Source organism: Ambystoma mexicanum, chromosome 6p (genome assembly GCF_040938575.1).
Source record: "Ambystoma mexicanum isolate Mex_15411 chromosome 6p, UKY_AmexF1_1, whole genome shotgun sequence".
Classification (NCBI taxonomy): domain Eukaryota; kingdom Metazoa; phylum Chordata; class Amphibia; order Caudata; family Ambystomatidae; genus Ambystoma; species Ambystoma mexicanum.
In genome coordinates, this window is record NC_090935.1 from 1,384,134,795 (window position 1) to 1,384,157,052 (window position 22,258).

The following is a 22,258-nucleotide window of genomic DNA, read 5'->3' on the forward strand; positions in this document are numbered from 1 at the left end:
TGCAGGGGCAGCCTCCACCAGGCCCCCACTCATGTCTCCCGCCAACTCCACCCCGCAGCAGTGCAGGGGCACCCTCCACCAGGCCCCCACCCATGTATCCCACCACCCTCACCCCCGAGCCACCAGGGGCACCCTCCACCAGGCCCCCACCCATGTCTCCCACCACCCCCACCCCCCAGCAGTGCAGGGGCACCCTCCACCAGGCCCCCACCCATGTCTCCCACCACCCCCATCCCCCAGCCACCAGGGGCACCCTCCACCAGGCCCCCACTCATGTCTCCCACCACCCCCACCCCCCAGCAGTGCAGGGGCAGCCTCCACCAGGCCCCCACCCATGTCTCCCACCACCCCCACCCCCCAGCCACCAGGGGCACCCTCCACCAGGCCCCCACTCATGTCTCCCACCACCCCCACCCCCCTGCAGTGCAGGGGCACCCTCCACCAGGCCCCCACCCATGTCTCCCACCACCCCCACCCCCCAGCCACCAGGGGCACCCTCCACCAGGCCCCCACCCATGTCTCCCACCACCCCCACCCCCCAGCAGTGCAGGGGCACCCTCCACCAGACCCCCACTCATGTCTCCCACCACCCCCACCCCCCAGCAGTGCAGGGGCACCCTCCACCAGGCCCCCACTCATGTCTCCCACCACCCCCACCCCCCAGCCACCAGGGGCACCCTCCACCAGGCCCCCACTCCTGTCTCCCACCACCCCCACCCCCCAGCAGTGCAGGGGCAGCCTCCACCAGGCCCCCACTCATGTCTCCCACCACCCCCACCCCCCAGCAGTGCAGGGGCACCCTCCACCAGGCCCCCACCCATGTCTCCCACCACCCCCACCCCCCAGCCACCAGTGGCACCCTCCACCAGGCCCCCACCCATGTCTCCCACCACCCCCACCCCCCAGCAGTGCAGGGGCACCCTCCACCAGGCCCCCACTCATGTCTCCCACCACCCGCAATCCCCAGCAGTGCAGGGGCACCCTCCACCAGGCCCCCACCCATGTCTCCCACCACCCCCACCCCCCAGCCACCAGGGGCACCCTCCACCAGGCCCCCACCCATGTCTCCCACCACCCCCACCCCCCAGCAGTGCAGGGGCAGCCTCCACCAGGCCCCCACTCATGTCTACCACCACCCCCACCCCCCAGCCACCAGGGGCACCCTCCACCAGGCCCCCACCCATGTCTCCCACCACCCCCACCCCCCAGCAGTGCAGGGGCGGCCTCCACCAGGCCCCCACTCATGTCTACCACCACCCCCACCCCCCAGCCACCAGGGGCAGCCTCCACCAGGCCCCCACCCATGTCTCCCACCACCCCCACCCCCCAGCCACCAGGGGCAGCCTCCACCAGGCCCCCACCCATGTCTCCCACCACCCCCACCCCCCAGCCACCAGGGGCAGCCTACACCAGGCCCCCACTCATGTCTCCCACCACCCCCACCCCCCAGCCACCAGGGGCACCCTCCACCAGGCCCCCACTCATGTCTCCCACCACCCCCACCCCCAGCAGTGCAGGGGCAGCCTCCACCAGGCCCCCACTCATGTCTACCACCACCCCCACCCCCCAGCCACCAGGGGCACCCTCCACCAGGCCCCCACCCATGTCTCCCACCACCCCCACCCCCCAGCAGTGCAGGGGCACCCTCCACCAGGCCCCCACTCATGTCTCCCACCACCCCCACCCCCCAGCAGTGCAGGGGCACCCTCCACCAGGCCCCCACTCATGTCTCCCACCACCCCCACCCCCCAGCCACCAGGGGCACCCTCCACCAGGCCCCCACTCATGTCTCCCACCACCCCCACCCCCCAGCCACCAGGGGCAGCCTCCACCAGGCCCCCACTCATGTCTACCACCACCCCCACCCCCCAGCAGTGCAGGGGCAGCCTCCACCAGGCCCCCACTCATGTCTACCACCACCCCCACCCCCCAGCCACCAGGGGCACCGTCCACCAGGCCCCCACCCATGTCTCCCACCACCCCCACCCCCCAGCAGTGCAGGGGCAGCCTCCACCTGCCCACAGGCCCTGACAATCCTCAAGCATGTGCCTCATGGCCAGCCACCACAGCCCAAAGACACAACCAAGTATTACATGTGCCCATGATACTACTCCAATGGAAACAATGTAAATCAACACATGTGTCTCACACACACAATGGTTGCAAGGGAACCTGAAAACCCATATCATGACATGCATGAAAACAATGAGATGAAACCACACAATGAAGAATGAAAAAATCAAAATAATGTATTAAAAGCAACAGCAATGGCTATCAAAATCAACCAAAATACACAAGTAAAATAATAAAAAAATCAAGCAGGCTGTCTCTTTTCAAAATGAAATCAATAAATGACAATATGAAAAAATATCTTCCAAAGTTCAAGTCCATGAAAAGTAAATGAAGGTAAAAAAGAAATAGAAAACCATTGCTCCATGGCAAAAAATATTCATAGTTAAAAAAATATCCAAATCCAAAGTCCAACTATGTACAAAGTATTCAGGGTCCATCATCCCAAGAGAAGAAATGAAACCTACCAAAAAATCTAAAATGGAACTATATACAAAAGGTGGAGCAGTGTCCGTCGACTCCAAAGAAAAATAAACTGCAAAGGAAACCTATCACTAAATAACTCTATACAATGGCGGCGGGCCAGTCCAGCGGCTCACTTAGTGGTGTTCCGGGCCAGGGCATCATTGAACTCCTCGTCTATGTCCCTGAGGCGGTCCTGTTCCATGGCCCCGAGGGTCCGCAGGGACGCCGGCATGTTCACCTCCAACTCCCTGTGGATTGCCTCGAGGCACTCGGCCCGCCTCAGGGCCCTCCGCATGGAGTTCTCCGCCCTGACCATCGTGAGTCGCGCCTCTTCTGCCTGCCGCCGCTCCGCATCTATGGTGTGGCCCAACCGCTGCCACACGGAAGACACTACCTGTCCAGGGTCCTCCTGCCCTCCGGCCGATGCCTGCCCCTCCGATGTTGAAGTCCCCGAGCTATCGTGGCTCCCACCTACAGCCTCCTGCTGCTGCAGCTGCTGCTGTCCATGTGCCCTGTCCGATGGTGCCTGCACATCCTCCTCCAGCTGGGGTGCAGTCGTTGACGTGGCCACCCCTGCTGGACGTCCGACTCCCGACTGTGGCAGGGATCTGTTGTCCACCAGCCTGGTCGCACGGTCGGAGGCAGCTCCACAGGGCACCCAGGTGACACATGGGTGGGAAGATGGCATGGAGGACGACTGGGGCATAGGGGGTTCTGTGGAGAAGGGGGTCGGAACAAGGTCCAGGAAACGGAGGAATCCAGCCCTGGTGAGCTGTCCCAGTGGGTCAACGCGGTCAACGAGCCATGCGAGAAGACGTGCAGACTCATCATGAAAAGACTGCAGGTCAGCTCTCATGGCCCGTTGATGCAACGCCACCCCACCCTGGACAGGCACAACCTGGTGCAGGATAGCCACATCCGCAGGGAGTGGAAGGCCAGGTGTCGTAAGCCAATCCTCTCCCTGAGAACGGGTCTGGAGGTAGGCATCCCGCTGGTGCAAGATGATGCAGTGACAGGAGCAGGGACAGGATTGCACACGGGCACCTCCGCGGCGGCCTGTGCTGCCTCCTGTCCCTGATCCTGCACTGCACCACTAGCACCAGTGGAATCCCCACCTCCAGACCCCGCCACTGTCGCTTGCACGGCCTCCTCCTCCACCAATCCCCCCACCAACCTGGATGACTCTGTGCCATCTTCCCCCGTTGGGCCATGTGGGGTCCCAGCTGCCCCTTCTGCTGCCGAGGAGTCCAACTCCAACCTCCGCCTCTTGGACCTCCCCTCGGCAGCTGCAGCCTGGGACGCGGCACCGGACTCCTCACTCCCCGACGAGATCACAACCTGGGAGGGGATCCGGGCCTTGCGTCTCCGGCTGGTGGTGCGACCCCTGCCGCTGTGCTCCACAGCACCTTCTCCGCCCTCTTCATCAGTTGACGCTGCAGACAGGAAGAAAGAAAACACAGGCATCAGGGCACTGTAAAATGGACTCATACACACATGACAGTTATACATGAGTGGCATTGGTAAACCTCAGACATGGCATCACAATCCCCAACACACATGTCATTTCAACTTGCACACATGAGCCATACCACAGCCATAATGCAACAGCCAGCACCATCCATTCACATACAACAGCATGAGCATCCAAAGGTCATCCACACATCACATGCAACATAGGGAGTACACTACACATGCACACACAACACCAAACTTGCATGCATGTGTACACCTCCGCCAACTGTCGCAGCGTTATGATCGACATCCATGTCACACCTGACAATCATTCCTCCACATCCTGTGCCATGCAAACCCACACACACAAGCACCATCCATGTGTCACACATGAGACCCCTCGCATGTGTCACCCTCACGGCCCTGTACACCCCCCCTACTTGGCCACATAAAAATACATGTTCAACCTGCACACTCCTGGCACACCACCACACGCACAGCTTACAATCAGTATGCATGTACACTTACCGCTCGACTCCAGACGGGTCTGCTTCTCAAGGACCTGGATGTGGAGCGCTGGGGATATGCGTTCCAGGACCCTCATCTGATCTTCCGACAAGTGGCCCCGGCGCCCCTTAGCATCCGCTGCCTTCAGGAGGCGCCGGGCCTTGTTGAGGGTCCTGGACCTGAAGTCCTCCCAGCGCTTCCTGACACGTTCGTAGTCGCACACTGCCACCTCCTCCGCGTTGATGGCAGTCACGATGTCCATCCAGATCCGAGTCCGTCCTTCCTTGTCGGCGCGCAACCTTCCGAAGAGGGCATCATACTGCCCCAGGACATGCTCCACCAGGACACCAACTTCGGTGGCAGTGAAGCTGGTGCCCCTCTGCCCCCTTGGCCGGGGGTTGCCACTGGTGCCAGATGTTGCAGTGCCCGACATGGCAACCCCAGAGGCAGGAGTGGGTGGGCAACTGGGTCCTGGGGCTGGGCTGTGGGGCGATGGAAAATCAGTCGGGAGTCTTTGGTTCCAGCAGGGGTGGTCACAGCAACAGCACCCCTGGCTGATGTGCAGGCAGCAAATGGCAGCGCACGTGGACAGCAGGCAGTCAGGCAGCAGCAGATGGCAGGTGGGAGCGTGCTCAGGGCTCTGGGGGGCAGTAATTTGGCCTTCTGGGCAGGAGCGTGGTCTTCCGTGTGTGAACGTGTGGCCAGCTTGATACGGAGTGATTTGGTACGTGAAAATCCAACACGTCTGCGTGTAATTCGAGGAAAGGCCCTTAGCGCGTAAACGCGTCGCCAGCGTATGCGCGTCTATGAAGTCACGTGCACGTTGAATTGGGCACACATTGGAAAATGTTGCGTGTGAAAAAAATGAAAGACACGTCCGAGTGTCAAAGCGTGTAATTGGTGGGAATGGGCCTAGCGCGTACACGCGGCAGTGACAAAGCGTGTAATTGGTGAAAATGGCCCTACACGCAGAAGTGACAAAGAGTGTAATTGGTGGAAATGGCCCTACACGCAGAAGTGACAAAGCGTGTAATTGGTGGAAATGGCCCTAGCGCGTACACGCCGCGTAAGTGACGCTGGACGTGTGGGCCTGTATAAAAGGTATGTGTAGAACACCATTTCCTTGTACATGCTTTTTGTGGAGAGCGAGTGGGTGAATTCTGTACTTCTTGTCGTTTCACACGCGATTTACTTCACGGCGTTTCAAGTTCGTACTCCCTGTTACCTCAGACAGCTTTTTCTCTTTTTTCTCTTTTACTGGTTTACCTGGGCCTGTTCCCTCAAACAGTGTTCCCTTCTACTGTTGTCCTGTCTCCTCAGACAGCGTACAAATCTTCTTTTGGCGGGGGTGTTGCCAACCAAACGCGCTCCTTTTTCACGCTCTTTTACCTGGCAGACGGTGAGTCACGCACATATCTAACATCTGTGCTTGCCCCATGTGTAGCCTACCCCTTCAGAGGTCATTCTAGGCTGCGTGTGACACGCATACGTTCATTCTTGTGTTACTGGGTGCCACAGCGTAGTGCAGGTTTTTCTTTCTGCACACGTGGTCTAGGAGGGGTTGCGTGCATGTCATCTCCCTTTTTTGGGCCTCCTGTGCGTAGCGTGACCCGTCATCTTTCCCCAGGGGTTACATTCAGCCTTGCTAGAGCACTAGGGTACAATTACCATCTGGTACCCAACCCCTTTGACCCCCAATTGCCCAGGACAATAGTTTACAGCCACTCCCATACGCACATTTACATCAGTGCCATGGCTGGGAGGCGAGGATTCCGTAAGGGTGGCAAAGGTGGAAGAGCCACAAGTGGTGGCCGTGGTGGATCCGGTAGGGGACGTGGTCGTTACTTGCAGGGTGAGCCTGTCCCCCCATGTGTGGAGGACCAGTCAAGGGCACCCATAATCCCCCCCCCCCGTTGAGGCTGATGTGGCTGACACCATCCATGCTCAGCCCTTGTTGGACCAGCCCATTGTGGCACCAGACCTGGCTGACTCCATGGCTGACTTCCAGGTCAGCAGGCCTATGACACGTGCGCTGGTGCATGTTGATGTCATCATGCCACGTGGATCTGGGGGAGCAAGGTCATCTGCTGCCCCAAGTAGGCAGGGCGGAGAGGCTGCAGGGGCAGCTGCAGCTCCATCCACCCCAGCTCTCACACACCCAGCCAGGACAGTGTCGGTCCTAGTCCATCCTGCTGACATTCCCCCTGACACCATTACACTTGAGCCAATGCCTGCACCAACTCCCATGCTGAGTGTGCAATCCCACACTCCTGATACAGAGTCCACCAGGGCTCCTGCCCCTAGTGTCCAGAGTGGCGCAGGACACTCATTATCACCACCACCTTCCAAGCGGAAGAGGAAGAGTGCTCGTCCGGCACAGGCTGATGCCCCAGACACGGCTACACAGTCCGGCCCGTCGAGGAAGCCCAGCTTCACGGACGACGAACTGAATGCACTTGTCGAGTATGTGTCCGGACATGATAACGAGATGGTCATTGTTGCAGGATCCAAGACCACACGTGCACAACGCCAGGCACACTGGCAGACCGTTGCGGACATCGTAAGTGCCCTTGGAATCGTGAGGCGCACAGCCAATGATTGCTATAAGCGCTGGAATGACCTAAAGCGCAGGGCAAAGAATAAGCTGGCCTCAAGTCATGCCGCAACTCTAGTGACTGGAGGTGGGTCTCCAGTAGTGGACATGGAACTCACTCCACATGAGTCAGTCGCTGGGACCTACGTCACGGAGGAACAGATCCAAGGCGTGGGAGATCTGCCTGATTACGAGGCATTGTCCGGTGAGTGCACATGCATGTGTGTGTCATCCATGTGCATGGTGTGTGTGTGAGGGCTTCTGTTTGTGTGCCAGGTGAGAGTGTGTGCGCCTGAGTCGTATGGGTCAGCCATGTGCTTCATGCAATACATCCTGCGCAGCTGCATTTGGCCATAGCAGTATCCCTTCTGCCAACAGTAGACATCTAGCCCAACAGCACGCCAGTTGCCCTTGAAGTGTCACCTTGCCACAACATTGTTGCTTATTTTTCTCTGTTCATTCAGGCAGATTGTTTGCATTCCACCACTTTTACTAGGTATTTCTCAGTCCTCTAGTCACATGTCTGACATGGCTATGGTAAAGTGGAGTGACTTTGTTACCTGGATATCATTTGTTCACACATGTCCCTGTGCAATTGGACCATTTTGGTCTGGCAGCTCCAGGTGAAAAGTCTGACCTGTTTGAATTATAAAAGCTATTACATGCGGGAACTGGACTGAATGAATAGGTGCTGCCCTCCTCTCCATCTTCACTCAATAGCAATGGTACATGCCATCTGTGTGATGGCATGTGTGTTTCACCTGACAATCACAGGCCAATGTGTGATGCCACTGCCAGGCAGCATGCAGAAAATGTGTTCATCTTCCATCTTGGTGTTATCAGTGTGTGCCATTTGCCTGCCTTTCATATGCAGTGAGGGTGCATGCATGGGAGGGTTTTAGTCATGTGTGACATGTGTCAATCAAGTACTGGTTCTCTTGCTTCTCAGCCCTCATTGTGTGCCATGGTGCTAATGCCTGTTTCCATTTCTTTGTTTTCATGTCTTTGCAGGGGAAGACGCACCTGATACTGCTGGGGTTGTGGAGATGGTGCAGACCCAGGAGGGGTCCGAGGGCCGACCAACCACCAGTGAGGGACGTGGTGTGGTGGTGGGTGAGAACCCACAAGTGCTGCAGGTCGTGCTCTCAAGGGGTGTCTCTGGCTGCACCTCCCCCGAGCTGTACTCAGGTGTTGATTCGGATGATGAGACCTACGTGCCGTCGCAGGTGAGTGTTCCAGGGAGGGATTCTGTTCTGTCCCACCCACCTGCACCAGGGTCAGAACCCTCAATGGGGATGTCAGTGTTGGCAGCTACGCCTTTGGTGGTTACAGATGCAGGGTCACACTCCGCGACATCTGATCCTGTTCCTGGGCCAGCAGATCAGAGGGGGAATGCAGTCCTGCAGCCTCAGGCAGTGCCGGCACAGCAAGGCGCAGTTCGCCTTGCCCCAGACAGGTGTGGTGCCCGCCGACGTGGTGGCCGTACGCCACCTGGCAATACCGCATGGGAGCAATCCATTTGCGGTATGGCAACCCAACAGGCAGCATCATCCGAGATGATGGCTCAGGCCATGGATAGGGTGGCCACTTTCATTGTCCCCCCTGAAAGGCTGATTGAGCGACTACAGCAGGCAACCGACTCCATCTGCCAGTCACACAGGGAGGACATGTTGGCGTCCAACAGGGACAGGCGGGCGGCACTGGCGACTCTGCAGGAGGCCATCTCCATAGAGTCCCAGGGCCACAGGGAAGCCCTGAGGCAGGAGCTTCTTCACCTCAGGTCGACTCTTGTTGAGCTTGAGGCTTCAACATACCAAAGGACAGAACAGCAGCTGGAGCGTCTCACCCGTACGCTCTCAGCTGAGATGCAGGCAACGAGGGCGGAGGTCCGGGCATCCCGTGAGTTGTTGCATGGGGACCTCCGCACACCATCCTCCAGAACGAGACCTACCACACCCGCATGCTTGCAGCCATGGAGGAGCAGACTAGGGCCTTGCGTGGGCTGCCACCCATAGTGCAACCACCTCCGGATGCAGCTGCACAGGGTGATAATAGCGACAGCAGTGATACTCCCACAATAGGGTAGCCGTGTGGGCCATGAGCCCATGGAGGTGTTTTTTTTTCCCAGGATCCACACAGGTGGGTTTTGGTGTGCACCCTCTCCTCGGACCTCCTGGGTGGCCTCCCCAACCCCCCCGGGCCCATCAATGGCCATTTTTGATTTATTTTTATTTTTATTTTTATTTTTATTTTTCCCAAATTTTTTTGGGACAATTTGTTGCCTTCCGTGGTTCCTGTGGGCATACGCTGCATATTGGCTGGGCACATGCAGGCTTGTCATGTATTTGGTTCAGATGCTTGGGTTTGAGTCACACACACCCCTCCTGTTTCCCGTTTCCATGGGCTTGCAAAGGGTGTGCCCAAGTGACATTGACGTACATGGTGACATTGGACTCCCACTACATGTGTGGGTAGTCTAGTCAATACTGTGTATACATTCCTAGTGCATATTGCTGTTGTGTTGTACACTGCATGTTGCATTGATGTGTAACTCATCATCTGTGTCTACCTCCCAATTTGCAGGTCCCTTCCTCATGTCTACACAAGGCCCTCTAGTTTGGAGATGGGGTCCATGTTGGCAGCAGTGCACCTACAACTCTACATGGCGCCAACACTGTGCATTTGGAAGTGGTGGGAGTGCAGGCATTTCCAGGTGGTGAGACTACTAATTTATTACATTTGTGATGTCATGTTAATGGTAGTACCTGCTCAAGTTTGTTGTTGGTCCTGCATTACTGTGAGCATTTCAGGTGTTGCACGTTTCAATTAGGGACACTGTACATTGTGACACTTGTGTCATGTTGTGGGGATTACTTTGTTTACCTGCAAATAGCATGACATGGCACGGTGTGTCGTGTGGCGGTGCTGGGGATGGGTTGGCTGACATGGCACTGTCCTCTTGTTGCATTTTGCAAGTGGGTATTCATTTTAGCTGCTTGAATGTGTTTCTTCACGAAACTGCCTTGGTGGTGTCTGTGTGGGTAGGGATGCACACATTGTAACACTTCCAGGTGAACAATCTCAGGCTGATATGGTTTTCACGATTGATTCTCCAGACATTCAGGATCAGTGTCAGGTTGAGTCATCATTGATTGTCAGATGGAATGTGCCAGGGCAGTGTGCACTCCACAGGGGTGTGATTTCTATGTGAAGTAATTAGCCACTAGCTGTGTACGGGCTGCCTCCCCCCGTGCCCTTTCCCCTCCCATGCGCAGCGGCTGTGCATGTGGTTGGGGATGTGGGGCCACCACCATGTCCACGGCCAGGCCCCGGCATGTTGCAACGTTGTGCAGGACACATGCTGCCACTATGATCCTGCACACTACTGGGGGAGCGTATAACAGCTGCCCGCCAGAATGGTCAAGGGAGCGAAAGCGTGACTTTAGCACTCTGAATGTGCGCTCCACTATGCCCCGGGTTGTAATGTGGGCTGTGTTATATCTTACCTCGGGTGGCGTGGTGGGGTTCCTAATTGGCGTCATCATGTGGGGGCTGAGAGGGTAGGCACTGTCCCCTGTGGAGGTGGTGATTGGTATCATTGGTGGGGTTGTGACCTTGCTCAGTATCTGACATGCATGCATGTGCAGTGGCATTCATACTCACCAAGCAGCCATGTATCGCCATGCCGCCCAGCTTCTAGGTCCCGGCTTAGGGTGGACATTCGGTAAATGAAGCTGTCGTGGGTGGACCCGGGATAGTTGGCATATACTGAGGTGATGATTCCCTTGGCATTACATACTACCTGCACGTTGATGGAATGCCAGTGCTTGCGGTTCCTATAGATGTGCTCTGATGCCCTGGGGGGACGTAGAGCCACATGGGTGCAGTCGATGGCACCTAGCACTTTGGGGAATCGTGCCACACCGTAAAAATCCAGGGCGGCAGCATGCCTTTCTGCAGGTGTTCTGGGCAGGTATATGTGCCTGCGGACTGATGGGCGTGCAGTGATGATGTTCAAGACCTGGTGTAGGCAGCGTGACTGGGTGGCCTGTGATACCCCACCCACTATGGCACTTGTCCGCTGAAATGATCCAGTGGCTAAGAAGTGCAGTACATTGAGGACCTTCTCCAGGGGGCTGAGTGCTTGGGAGCACAGGGTGGGTGATGTGAGGTCATCCTCCCACTCACTCACCAGGTCCAGTGTTATGTGTGGTGGAAACCTGTACCTCCCATACACCTGGTCATCAGGCATCCCGAAAAGGCTGGTTCTGGGTGTGAATATTCTGGCCCTGACTATCCTCCTCCTCCTCCTTTGGTAGCCCACAGCCACTGCTGCTAGGAACGGTATGTTCATCCTGGGTCTGAGCTTGTTATTTTGTTAGCACGCAAATTTATGCGTTGCGCGTGTTGTAGGCGAGCGTGTGACCCGCGCACCCCTGAAATCCAGTACCCAGTCCAATAGCGTGTGGAAATTCCCGCGCACCCCGGGATACAGGTCCGCTGACGTACTTGCGTGTGTAAGTGCCCGCGCACCCCTGAAATACACGTACATAGGCCAATCGCGTGTACGCGCACTTTTGTCCAATTACACGCGATGACACTCTGACGTGCAGTCTTTCCACGTGTGCTCCGTCATCACGTGCTGTGTGGGAAACACCCGTGCGGGTCACGTCACAGACGCGCTTACGCGCTGAGGGCCTTTGGTCCAATAGAATCGCGTATGCGTGCTGACGCGCTTACGCGCTAAGGGCCTTTCCTCGAATTTCACGCTGACGTGCAGGATTTTCACGTGCCAAATCACTCCGTATCAAGCTGGCCACGCGAAAACACACGGAAGACCACGCTCCTGCCCAGAAGGCCGATTTACTGGCCCCAAGTGCCCCGAGCAGCCTCCCACGTGCCATCTGCTGCTGCCTGCCTGCCTGCCTGCCTGCTGCCACCGTGCCCTGCCATTTGGTGCCTGCACATCAGCCATCTGCAGGGGTCCAGTTGCTGTGTCCACCCCTGCTGGAACTGAAGACTCCCGACTGGGATTACATCGCTCCACAGCCCAGCCCCAGGACCCAGTTGCCCACCCACACCTGCCTCTGGGGTTGCCATGTCGGGCACTTCCACATCTGGCACCAGTGGCAACCCCAGGCCAGAGGGGCAGAGGGGCACCAGCTTCACTGCCACTGAAGTTGGTGTCCTGGTGGAGCATGTCCTAGGGCAGTATGATGCCCTCTTTGGATCGTCCCGCGCCAGCAAGGAAGGACGGGAGAGGATCTGGGCCGACTGTGTGGTTGCCATCAACGCTGAGGGGGTGGCAACCCGCAACGTCCAGAAGATCAAGAAGCGCTGGGAGGACTTGAGGTCCAGGACCCTCGTGAAGGCCCGGCGCCTCGTGGAGGGGGGCCGGGGCCGCATGAGTTCCATCCAGATGAGGGTCCTGGAACGCGTACGCCCAGCGCTCCACGCCCAGATCCTTGAGAGGGAGACCCGTCTGGAGTTGAGCGGTAAGTGTCCAAGCATTGCTGTGTGAGACAGGGCGTGTTGCGGTGTGCTGGATCTCTGATACTTGCCTGTATGTGTGACACAGGCCATGTATGCATGTATGTGTGCTGGGACATCATGGTAATGCATGTGCGACCAGTGATGTGTGAACCACATGGTTGTTGCATGTGTTTAAATGCCACATGGGGAGCCCTATGCAGATTTTAAACATGAGAGCATGCCAGTCTCTGTTCCTGGACATGGGTGGGGGTGAGGGATGGGTGCTGATGCCAGGTACATATATAGTAGCCATGTCTGTGTGCCTGACCTGCGTGTCTTTGACTTGTGAATGCCATGGATGCATGACACATGTGTGTGACAATGCACAGATTCACTGATGCAGCATAGTTACCCTTGTATCCGCTGTGTTTGGGGTGTATGGGGCCAGATGGATGTGACTGAGGTGAAGTGTGTGCATGTGATAGGCATGACCCATGATGCATGTGAGTTCCATATCATTGTATGTTTCAAGAGTCCATTGGACATGTATGGAAATGTCCATGGCATGCACCATGCCTGTTACTGTGTGTGTTTTGCCTGGACTGACCCATGTGTTGTGGAGGGACATGATGGAAGTGTACTTTGACAGTGGTACTCATCTGCTATTGCTTCCTGTCTAGGGGACCATTGTACAGTACCCTGATGCTTGTGTTCTTTGTCTCCCTCTACGCAGCGGCTAGTGAAGAAGAGGGCGGAGACGGCGCTGTGGAGCAAGGCGGCGGGGATGCCCCCACGGCTGCAGCGGAAGGGGTGGGTGAGCCCCCACAGGGGCCTGCTACGGTGGAAGACGGTGAGGAGCCATCCAGGTTGGTGGTTTCCACAGAGGAGGAGGAGGCCGCCACAGGGGCACACATGGGGCCTGGTGGGGGCATCCCTGCTGGTGCAAGTGGTGCAGTCCAGGGCCAGGGGCAGGAGGCAGCACAGGTCACCATGGAGGGGCCTGTGCATGTCGCTGTCCCTGACCCTGTGAGTGCACCACCATGCACCAGCAGGGATGCCCCGTCCCAGGCCCGTCCGCAGGTAAAGGGGATGTCCATGTCACCTGACTCCCCTCCACCTGCGGACGAGGGGACCCGTGTCCGTATGGAGAAGGTCCTGATTGGGGTTGCGATGCGCGCGGGTGCAATTCGTGATGACGTGCGTGCTTCCCGGGAGGAGCACGCACATCATCACGAAGAGCACCGTGCCGACGTGGCCCAATTGGGATCTTCCATGTTCGGGGGTTTCCTGCATGTGTCGGCCAATCTGGCGGCCCTCTCCTCCTCTGTGGAGGCTATACGCCGGTCGTTCTCCTTGCTGTCTTCCGGCCCAGATGCCACCAGGGCCCCCTGTGGACCTGCCATGACCTATGCAGCCAGCTCGGTGGGGATCCCATCCCTGCCACAGTCGGGAGTCGGAGGTCAAGCAGGGGTGGACACCACAGCAACTGTACCCCAGCAGATGGAGGATGTGCCGGCATCATCAGGCAGGGCACGTGCACGACGGCGTCGGTGGATTACATCAGCCTGGATGCCGTCGTGCTGGCAGAGGCAGTTGCGTCGGAGGCAGCAGCAGAGTCAACGTGGGAGGCATCATGGCTCGGGGCCATCAACATCGGAGGGGCAGGCATCGGCCGGAGGGCAGGACGACCCAGGACAGGAAGTGTCTTCCGTGTGGCTGCGGTTGGGCCAGCAGATAGGTTCAGAGTGGCGGCGGGCGGAAGAGGAGCGGCTCACGAGGGTCAGGGCGGAGAACTCCATGCGGAGGGCCCTGAGGCGGGCCGAGTGCCTCGAGGCAATCCGCAGGGGGTTGGAGGAGCAGATGGCGTCGTCCCTGCGGACCCTCGGGGCCATGGAACAGGACCGCCTCCGGGACATAGATGAGGAGTTTGATGATGCCCTGGCCCGGAACACTACGGAGTGAGCCGCTGGACTTGCCCGCCGCATTTTTATATAGTTCTTTAGTTTTAGGTTTCATTTGTTTATTCTTATGATTTGGAGTCGACGGACACAGCTCCACTTTTTGTATATAGTTGCATTTTTGTTAGGGTTTTTTGTAGGTTTCCTTTGTTCAGTTGGGCTCATGGACCCTTGGATATTTTGTACATAGTTCTTCATTGGATTGTTTTATTGTTTAATTTTTTATTTCTTCTCCATGGAGCAATGGTGTTTGGATTTAATTTTTTTCTGTCGGATTAATTTCATTTTTAATGTGACTTTGAAGTACATTTTTTTTGGATTTGGTGTTTTTAATTTTTTTGGACGGACATGCACCTTTTCTTTTTTTCATTGGCATTGTAGTTTGTTTCATTTCATTTGCATTCATATTTTTTTAATACAATTTTGTTTTCATACTTCACTGTGTGGTATCATCTCATTGGTTTCATGCATGTCATGTTGGGTGTTTTCAAATTCATTTGCAACCATTGTGTGTAACAGACATGGGTTCATTTGCTTTATGTACGTTGGGGGTGTAACATGTAATTTCCATTTCCATGTGGGTGAATGGGTTACTTAGTAGGGCCTTTTGGCTGTGGAGGCTGACCATTACGCACATGGTTGGTGATTGTGAGGACCTGGGTGCAGGGAGACATGGGTGGAGGCCTGGTGGAGGGTGCCCCTGGTGGCTGGGGGGTGGGGGTGGTGGGAGACATGGGTGGGGGCCTGGTGGAGGGTGCCCCTGCACTGCTGGGCGGTGGGGGTGATAGGGGACATGAGTGGGGGCCTGGTGGAGGCTGCCCCTGGTGGCTGGGGGGTATGGGTGGTGGGAGACATGGGTGGGGGCCTGGTGGAGGGTGCCCCTGCACTGCTGGGGGGTGGGGGTGATAGGGGACATGAGTGGGGGCCTGGTGGAGGCTGTCCCTGGTGGCTGGGGGGTGGGGGTGGTGGGAGACATGGGTGGGGGACTGGTGGAGGGTGCCCCTGGTGGCTGGGGGGTGGGGGTGGTGGGAGACATGAGTGGGGGCCTGGTGTAGGCTTCCCCTGGTGGCAGGGGGTTGGGGGTGATAGGGGACATGAGTGGGGGCCTGGTGGAGGCTGCCCCTGCACTGCTGGGGGGTGCGGGTGATTGGGGACATGAGTGGGGGCCTGGTGGAGGGTGCCCCTGCACTGCTGGGGGGTGGGGGTGATAGGGGACATGAGTGGGGGCCTGGTGGAGGCTGCCCCTGCACTGCTGGGGGGTGGGGGTGATAAGGGACATGAGTGGGGGCCTGGTGGAGGCTGCCCCTGGTGGCTTGGGGGTGGGGGTGGTGGGAGACATGAGTGGGGGCCTGGTGGAGGCTGCCCCTGGTGGCTGGGGGGTGGGGGTGGTGGGAGACATGGGTGGGGGCCTGGTGGAGGCTGCCCCTGCACTGCTGGGGGGTGGGGGTGATAGGGGACATGAGTGGGGGCCTGGTGGAGGCTGCCCCTGCACTGCTGGGGGGTGGGGGTGATAGGGGACATGAGTGTGGGCCTGGTGGAGGCTGCCCCTGCACTGCTGGGGGGTGGGTGTGGTGGGAGACATGGGTGGGGGCCTGGTGGAGGGTGCCCCTGGTGGCTGGGGGGTGGGGGTGGTGGGAGACATGAGTGGGGGCCTGGTGTAGGCTGCCCCTGGTGGCTGGGGGGTGGGGGTGGTGGGAGACATGGGTGGGGGCCTGTTGGAGGGTGCCCCTGCACTGCTGGGGAGTGGGGGTGATAGGGGACATGAGTGGGGGCCTGGTGGAGGCTGCCCCTGCACTGCTGGGGGGTGGGGGTGGTGGGAGACATGGGTGGGGGCCTGGTGGAGGCTGCCCCTGGTGGCTGGGGGGTGGGGGTGGTGGGAGACATGGGTGGGGGCCTGGTGGAGGCTGCCCCTGCACTGCTGGGGGGTGGGGGTGATAGGGGACATGAGTGGGGGCCTGGTGGAGGCTGCCCCTGCACTGCTGGGGGGTGGGGGTGATAGGGGACATGGGTGTGGGCCTGGTGGAGGCTGCCCCTGCACTGCTGGGGGGTGGGTGTGGTGGGAGACATGGGTGGGGGCCTGGTGGAGGGTGCCCCTGGTGGCTGGGGGGTGGGGGTGGGTCGAGACATGAGTGGGGGCCTGGTGTAGGCTGCCCCTGGTGGCTGGGGGGTGGGGGTGGTGGGAGACATGGGTGGGGGCCTGGTGGAGGGTGCCCCTGCACTGCTGGGGGGTGGGGGTGATAGGGGACATGAGTGGGGGCCTGGTGGAGGCTGCCCCTGCACTGCTGGGGGGTGGGGGTGATAGGGGACATGAGTGGGGGCCTGGTGGAGGCTGCCCCTGCACTGCTGGGGGGTGGGGGTGGTGGGAGACATGGGTGGGGGCCTGGTGGAGGCTGCCCCTGGTGGCTGGGGGGTGGGGGTGGTGGTAGACATGAGTGGGGGCCTGGTGGAGGGTGCCCCTGGTGGCTGGGGGGAGGGGGTGGTGGGAGACATGGGTGGGGGCCTGGTGGAGGGTGCCCCTGGATGCTGGGGGGTGGGGGTGATAGGGGACATGAGTGGGGGCCTGGTGGAGGGTGCCCCTGGTGGCTGGGGGTGGTGGGAGACATGGGTGGGGGCCTGGTGGAGGGTGCCCCTGCACTGCTGGGGGGTGGGGGTGGTGGTAGACATGAGTGGGGGCCTGGTGGAGGGTGCCCCTGGATGCTGGGGGGTGGGGGTGGTGGGAGACATGGGTGGGGGCCTGGTGGAGGCTGCCCCTGGTGGCTGGGGGGTGGGGGTGGTGGGAGACATGGGTGGGGGCCTGGTGGAGGGTGCCCCTGGATGCTGGGGGGTGGGGGTGATAGGGGACATGAGTGGGGGCCTGGTGGAGGGTGCCCCTGGTGGCTGGGGGGTGGGGGTGGTGGGAGACATGGGTGGGGGCCTGGTGGAGGGTGCCCCTGCACTGCTGGGGGGTGGGGGTGGTGGTAGACATGAGTGGGGGCCTTGTGGAGGGTGCCCCTGGATGCTGGGGGGTGGGGGTGGTGGGAGACATGGGTGGGGGCCTGGTGGAGGCTGCCCCTGGTGGCTGGGGGAGTATGGGCCTCATTACGACCCTGGAGCTAATGGGTTAACGGTGCCGTTAAAGGCTGCAGCGCTGTTAACCCATTAGCGCCTGATTACGAGGTCCCTTTGCGGGACCCGACCTTAACGGCTGGTCTACACCAGCCGTTAAAGTAAGGACCCGCAAAGGGACCTTGGTGCTAAGTACGGTACTGCAATTTGCGGTACCGTACTTAGCGCCTTCCCCATTCCCTTTGAGCCCTATGGGGCAAAAATGGGAATGGGGAAGGGCCATGGAGGAAGGGGGAATTACTGCCCCGCCAACCTTGTAATGGGGTGGTAATTCCCCCTTTCTCCATGGCGGAGTCGGTAAGTTACCGGCATGGACCATGGTGCCATTAGCACCATGGTTTTCCGCCTGGGTCGTAATGAGGCCCTATGAATCCCTCATCAATTTTTATTTAAAAACATGTCGACATATGTGTTTCTGTCAAAAGAAATCAGCCCGCTGTTGGGCAGAATTACATGCAGTACCCTTTGGGAACACTACGCACAATTAACCCTACAGGTGTAAGCACAATCTCACCTTTGGTATAAGTCGGTACTACACAGTTTTGTAGTAGCAGGGCTGAGCAGCCAAGCTTATCTCACGACGGATCTGAGCAGTACAAGGTGTTACACAAAGGACCTGCAATCACAGTGGCTCAAACAAACATTTACTCAAGGTTTTGCGGTAAAACAATATTAATTTATTTACACATTTAGTTAGAAAACATTCCACTTGTAATAAACAGCTCAATATCACACTGTCATACACTCAAGTACCAAACCAATATGTTTCTGAACAAGTTAGGCTCCCCTAAAGTGGGAGCAAAATGGCACTTCCGTAACTTTAAAAAGGGGTAGAAAGACAAAGGTATTAAGAATTAAACACAAATACTTTCTCAGGCAGGGCAAATAGTTTCAGTCACTACACGAGGCAATTCAATTCAATAGGCTTGGGACAAAGTCAATGGATCAGTGTCTTGGATGGGATAGCACAGTCCTGGTAGTAAACGGTTAAGTATTTGCCGATGTTGTTAGAAGCAGTTTGTAGGCAAAAGAGTTATATGTCAGATTAGGAGTGAACAAGACTCCAAAGTTGGGAAAGTTTCACAAACTTTCATCGCGGCAGAGAGGATTTCTGAACCGCATTTGCACAGTATCTTTTGTATGAAGAAAAGCTGTAGCTGAGGCAAATGTTCCTGGCAGTTCCTGCAGATCTCGCTGTTCCTGCGCCTCAGTCGTGGGGACAAGAGGGAGGACGTCGGGAGGTTGCTGCACGCCACGGGGAAGGATACAAAAGCAATGTTGGTTTAAGGTCTGAGTGCCTTAAAGTCCACAAACTGGTATCCTTCTCACTGGCTATCCGGTTTTGAACAGCACTCTGATGAAAATTCGGCCAGTATGGAGATGGTTTCCAGGGGGCTTGCGAGTTGGTTGCTCCCACCAGCTCAAGGGAAGAAGTAGTCCTTGAAGGGGTTTCTCTGTCGAGGGAGTTTCAGGCTATTCAGACCTGCAGCAGGGCTTCACCGGGCAAACCAACGGTCCAGGAATGTATAGTTCACACATGTATCAAAGACTTTTCAATGGGCTGCTGTCTCCAAAGACCCAATATTGCTACAAGCAAACTTTATCTATTATAATTCATCTGTCACATTCAAAACTGTTTTCTTTAGAAACATTGTTGTGTGAACACTATATCGCCATTGGACTAACCTTAATAAGCGCTAGCGGTGTTGGATGCATCTGTGTATTTATTCATCTACCCCATAACTTACCCATGCCATGTACTTTACAAAGAGTAATTGGAATGCAGACACATCTGCAAAAAAGGCTCATTGTTTAGTGCCTACATTTCTAACGTGATTAATTGTTGATGTTTTTTCTTAGAATAAGAAGAGACTAACCTGAGGCTGATTTCAATTGCACCCGTCACAGTCCATCCATCTCCATTGTTTTAGTGAGAAATCATTCTCATCAGTCTGACTAATTCGGAACCTTACAAAAGAAAAAGGGATTGGGGCATTAGTATTTTCATTGTTCTTCTGGGCATGTAATAAGATGACTATCAGCGCCGGAAACACATTAGGCATAGCATGAAGATGATAGTATATTGCTTTTATATCAGTTTTTGCGAGATTGTTTACTAACAGGCTGTCCATTGGGGTTCTTAATGAAATCGCCTCACTAAAGGTTTGGACTGAGGGGCACACATATACTTACACCTCCCCTACAAAAGGCTCTAAAGATTGGCACGTGAGCCATACTAAGGTTTTAATGACCTTTAGGAGACATATCACTAGATGTGAATTCATGCATTATGTGAATTCAAACATTCATAATGTGCGGATAACATGACCCTTGGAGCATATTTAAACAGAACAGCCTTGCATATATGTCTGCCACTAGACGCAGGTGAACAGACTCTGGCGCAGATTTTAAACAAGGGCACTGGGACTAAAGGAATATCAAAAAGAACGGGCCGTTCGTACCTTATTCTCGAAAAATTCTCACTGATGATGCCCAATGAGGCCGAAACATGTCGGTGTGCAGCGAAAGCCTGCAGTGTAGGTGCCTGCTCACCACCCTGTGACATCTTCTTTCTGATCCAGCTGCCTTGACTGGCGGCTGTCCTCCTTAGGACTCCTTATCTTCGTTGCTGCCGCGGGTTCCTGTCGTTGGGTCCGCCCTCCCCCTGTCGTGCATGTGGGTCATGTGACTGCGATTTCATGAAGTCCTTCAGGAAATGGGCTTCCCTGCTCCATTGCGGTGTGCAGAGAAAACCTGCAGTGTGCAGACATCTACTGACTGACCCTGCTGCCTGGACTGGCGGCTGTCCTCCTTAGGACTCCTTATCTTCGTTGCTGCCGCGGGTTCCTGTCGTTGGGTCCGCCCTCCCCCTGTCGTGCATGTGGGTCATGTGACTGCGATTTCATGAAGTCCTTCAGGAAATGGGCTTCCCTGCTCCATTGCGGTGTGCAGAGAAAACCTGCAGTGTGCCGACATCTACTGACTGACCCTGCTGCCTGGACTGGAGGCTGTCCTCCTTTGAACTCATTATCATTGCTGCTGCCATGGGTTCCTGTGGTTGGCCCCAGGCACCTGGCATGGAGGAGCGGTCACGTGTGTGTCACCTCAGGGCATCCTGGACCTGGGCGTCCCATTCAAAGAGTGACCTAATGGCTTTCACTATTCCTGTTTGCCCCTGTTTGCCCCTGTTTGCATCTGATCATGCCCGACTAGCCACGTACACATCTATCTATTTTCTTTTCATATTCTTTTCTGCCTTCATGCCCTGTCTTATTCCATCTAGGATAATGAACTGTACTTTTCCTCAGTTATCCTCTGCTCGCGCACGTGGTCATTCTAACCTTTTCTGTCCCCTAATCACTTCTGATGCTCTCCTCAAGTATAATTTTGATCTTCTTAATGCTTTTTTCAGTTTGCAATAAATCCAACTCTATCTGTGACTTACTTCTTTGCTATAATTTTGATTTTCTCTGCTTAACCGAAACCTGGTTTACGCCTGACAACTCCAGCCTCCTTTCACACTGCTTCCACCTCGTTAAGCCACAGTCCTTGCCCATCTAGGCATGGCAGGGGCACTGGAAGTCCTTGAATACCATTTTCTTTTTCTAATCCGTTTCCTATTTGGCTTCTTGTAGTTTATCATCATCCTGGTGTAGTCACTGATTTTCTTGAACATCTCAATCTCCTCTTATCTCAACTTCTTCCATCCTTCTCACCTCACTTTCTTCTTGGGGACTTCAATCTCTCCTCCTCTAACTCGTCCTTCCCTTTTCTGCTTTCAGTCACTGATTGGTATCATGTGCATTTTCTTTCATTCCCTCCTTCTCATCAGTCTGGTTCGTGTCTTGATCAGATTTTCCTCTTTCACTTCCTTCTTCCTCCCCTGTGTCTTCCTGCCCCTTTTATACCTCTGATCAAATACTACTTTCTTTCTCTGCCTCTCCTCCCGCTCAGTCAATCTCTTCATCTTCCTTGACTATCTTTACTCATCATAATGTTCTTCATTTGACTCTGCTTGCTTTCTTTCTTCTCTGCACTTCTCTCTTCCATAAATGTCTATCTTCTCTTCTCTTTCTCCTGATACGGCTGTTAGTACTCTACATTCCTATGTGCGATCTGTCCTTGATTCAGTCTATCCTCTGCTCCCTTTTTCTCCCACTCGTAAACCTCCACAGCCCTGGCTTTCTTCTGACCTTGTTTCCCTGCGCAGCCACTTGTGTAAAGTCGAACGGCAATGGAGAAACTTTTGATCCCCCTTCTGAACTTGTAGTGCTTTCATCTTTGCACTTTTCCTTTGACTCTGCTTTACTTGCCGCTAAAATATCACATTTTTCTGGAACTCAAACTTTCTCTATCCCATCACCCTCGTCATCTTTATCAACTTCTTCAGAATATTTTGTCTCCTAAAGTAGTCCTGCAACACTTAGATTCTGGCACCATGCGACAGGTTAGAGAAGTGGTGGGAAGGCCAGACTCATGAAGAAAATCTATAGCTTAACCATCTTTCAGCCTCTCTCCTGGATGAACCGTATGTCACCAAGGAAAAATCCTAGAATGTACTCCCGGATATCAAGAAGTGCATTCGTTTACGGGTCCCTGGAAAACCACCACAAAACTTACCAGAGCTTAAGACCAG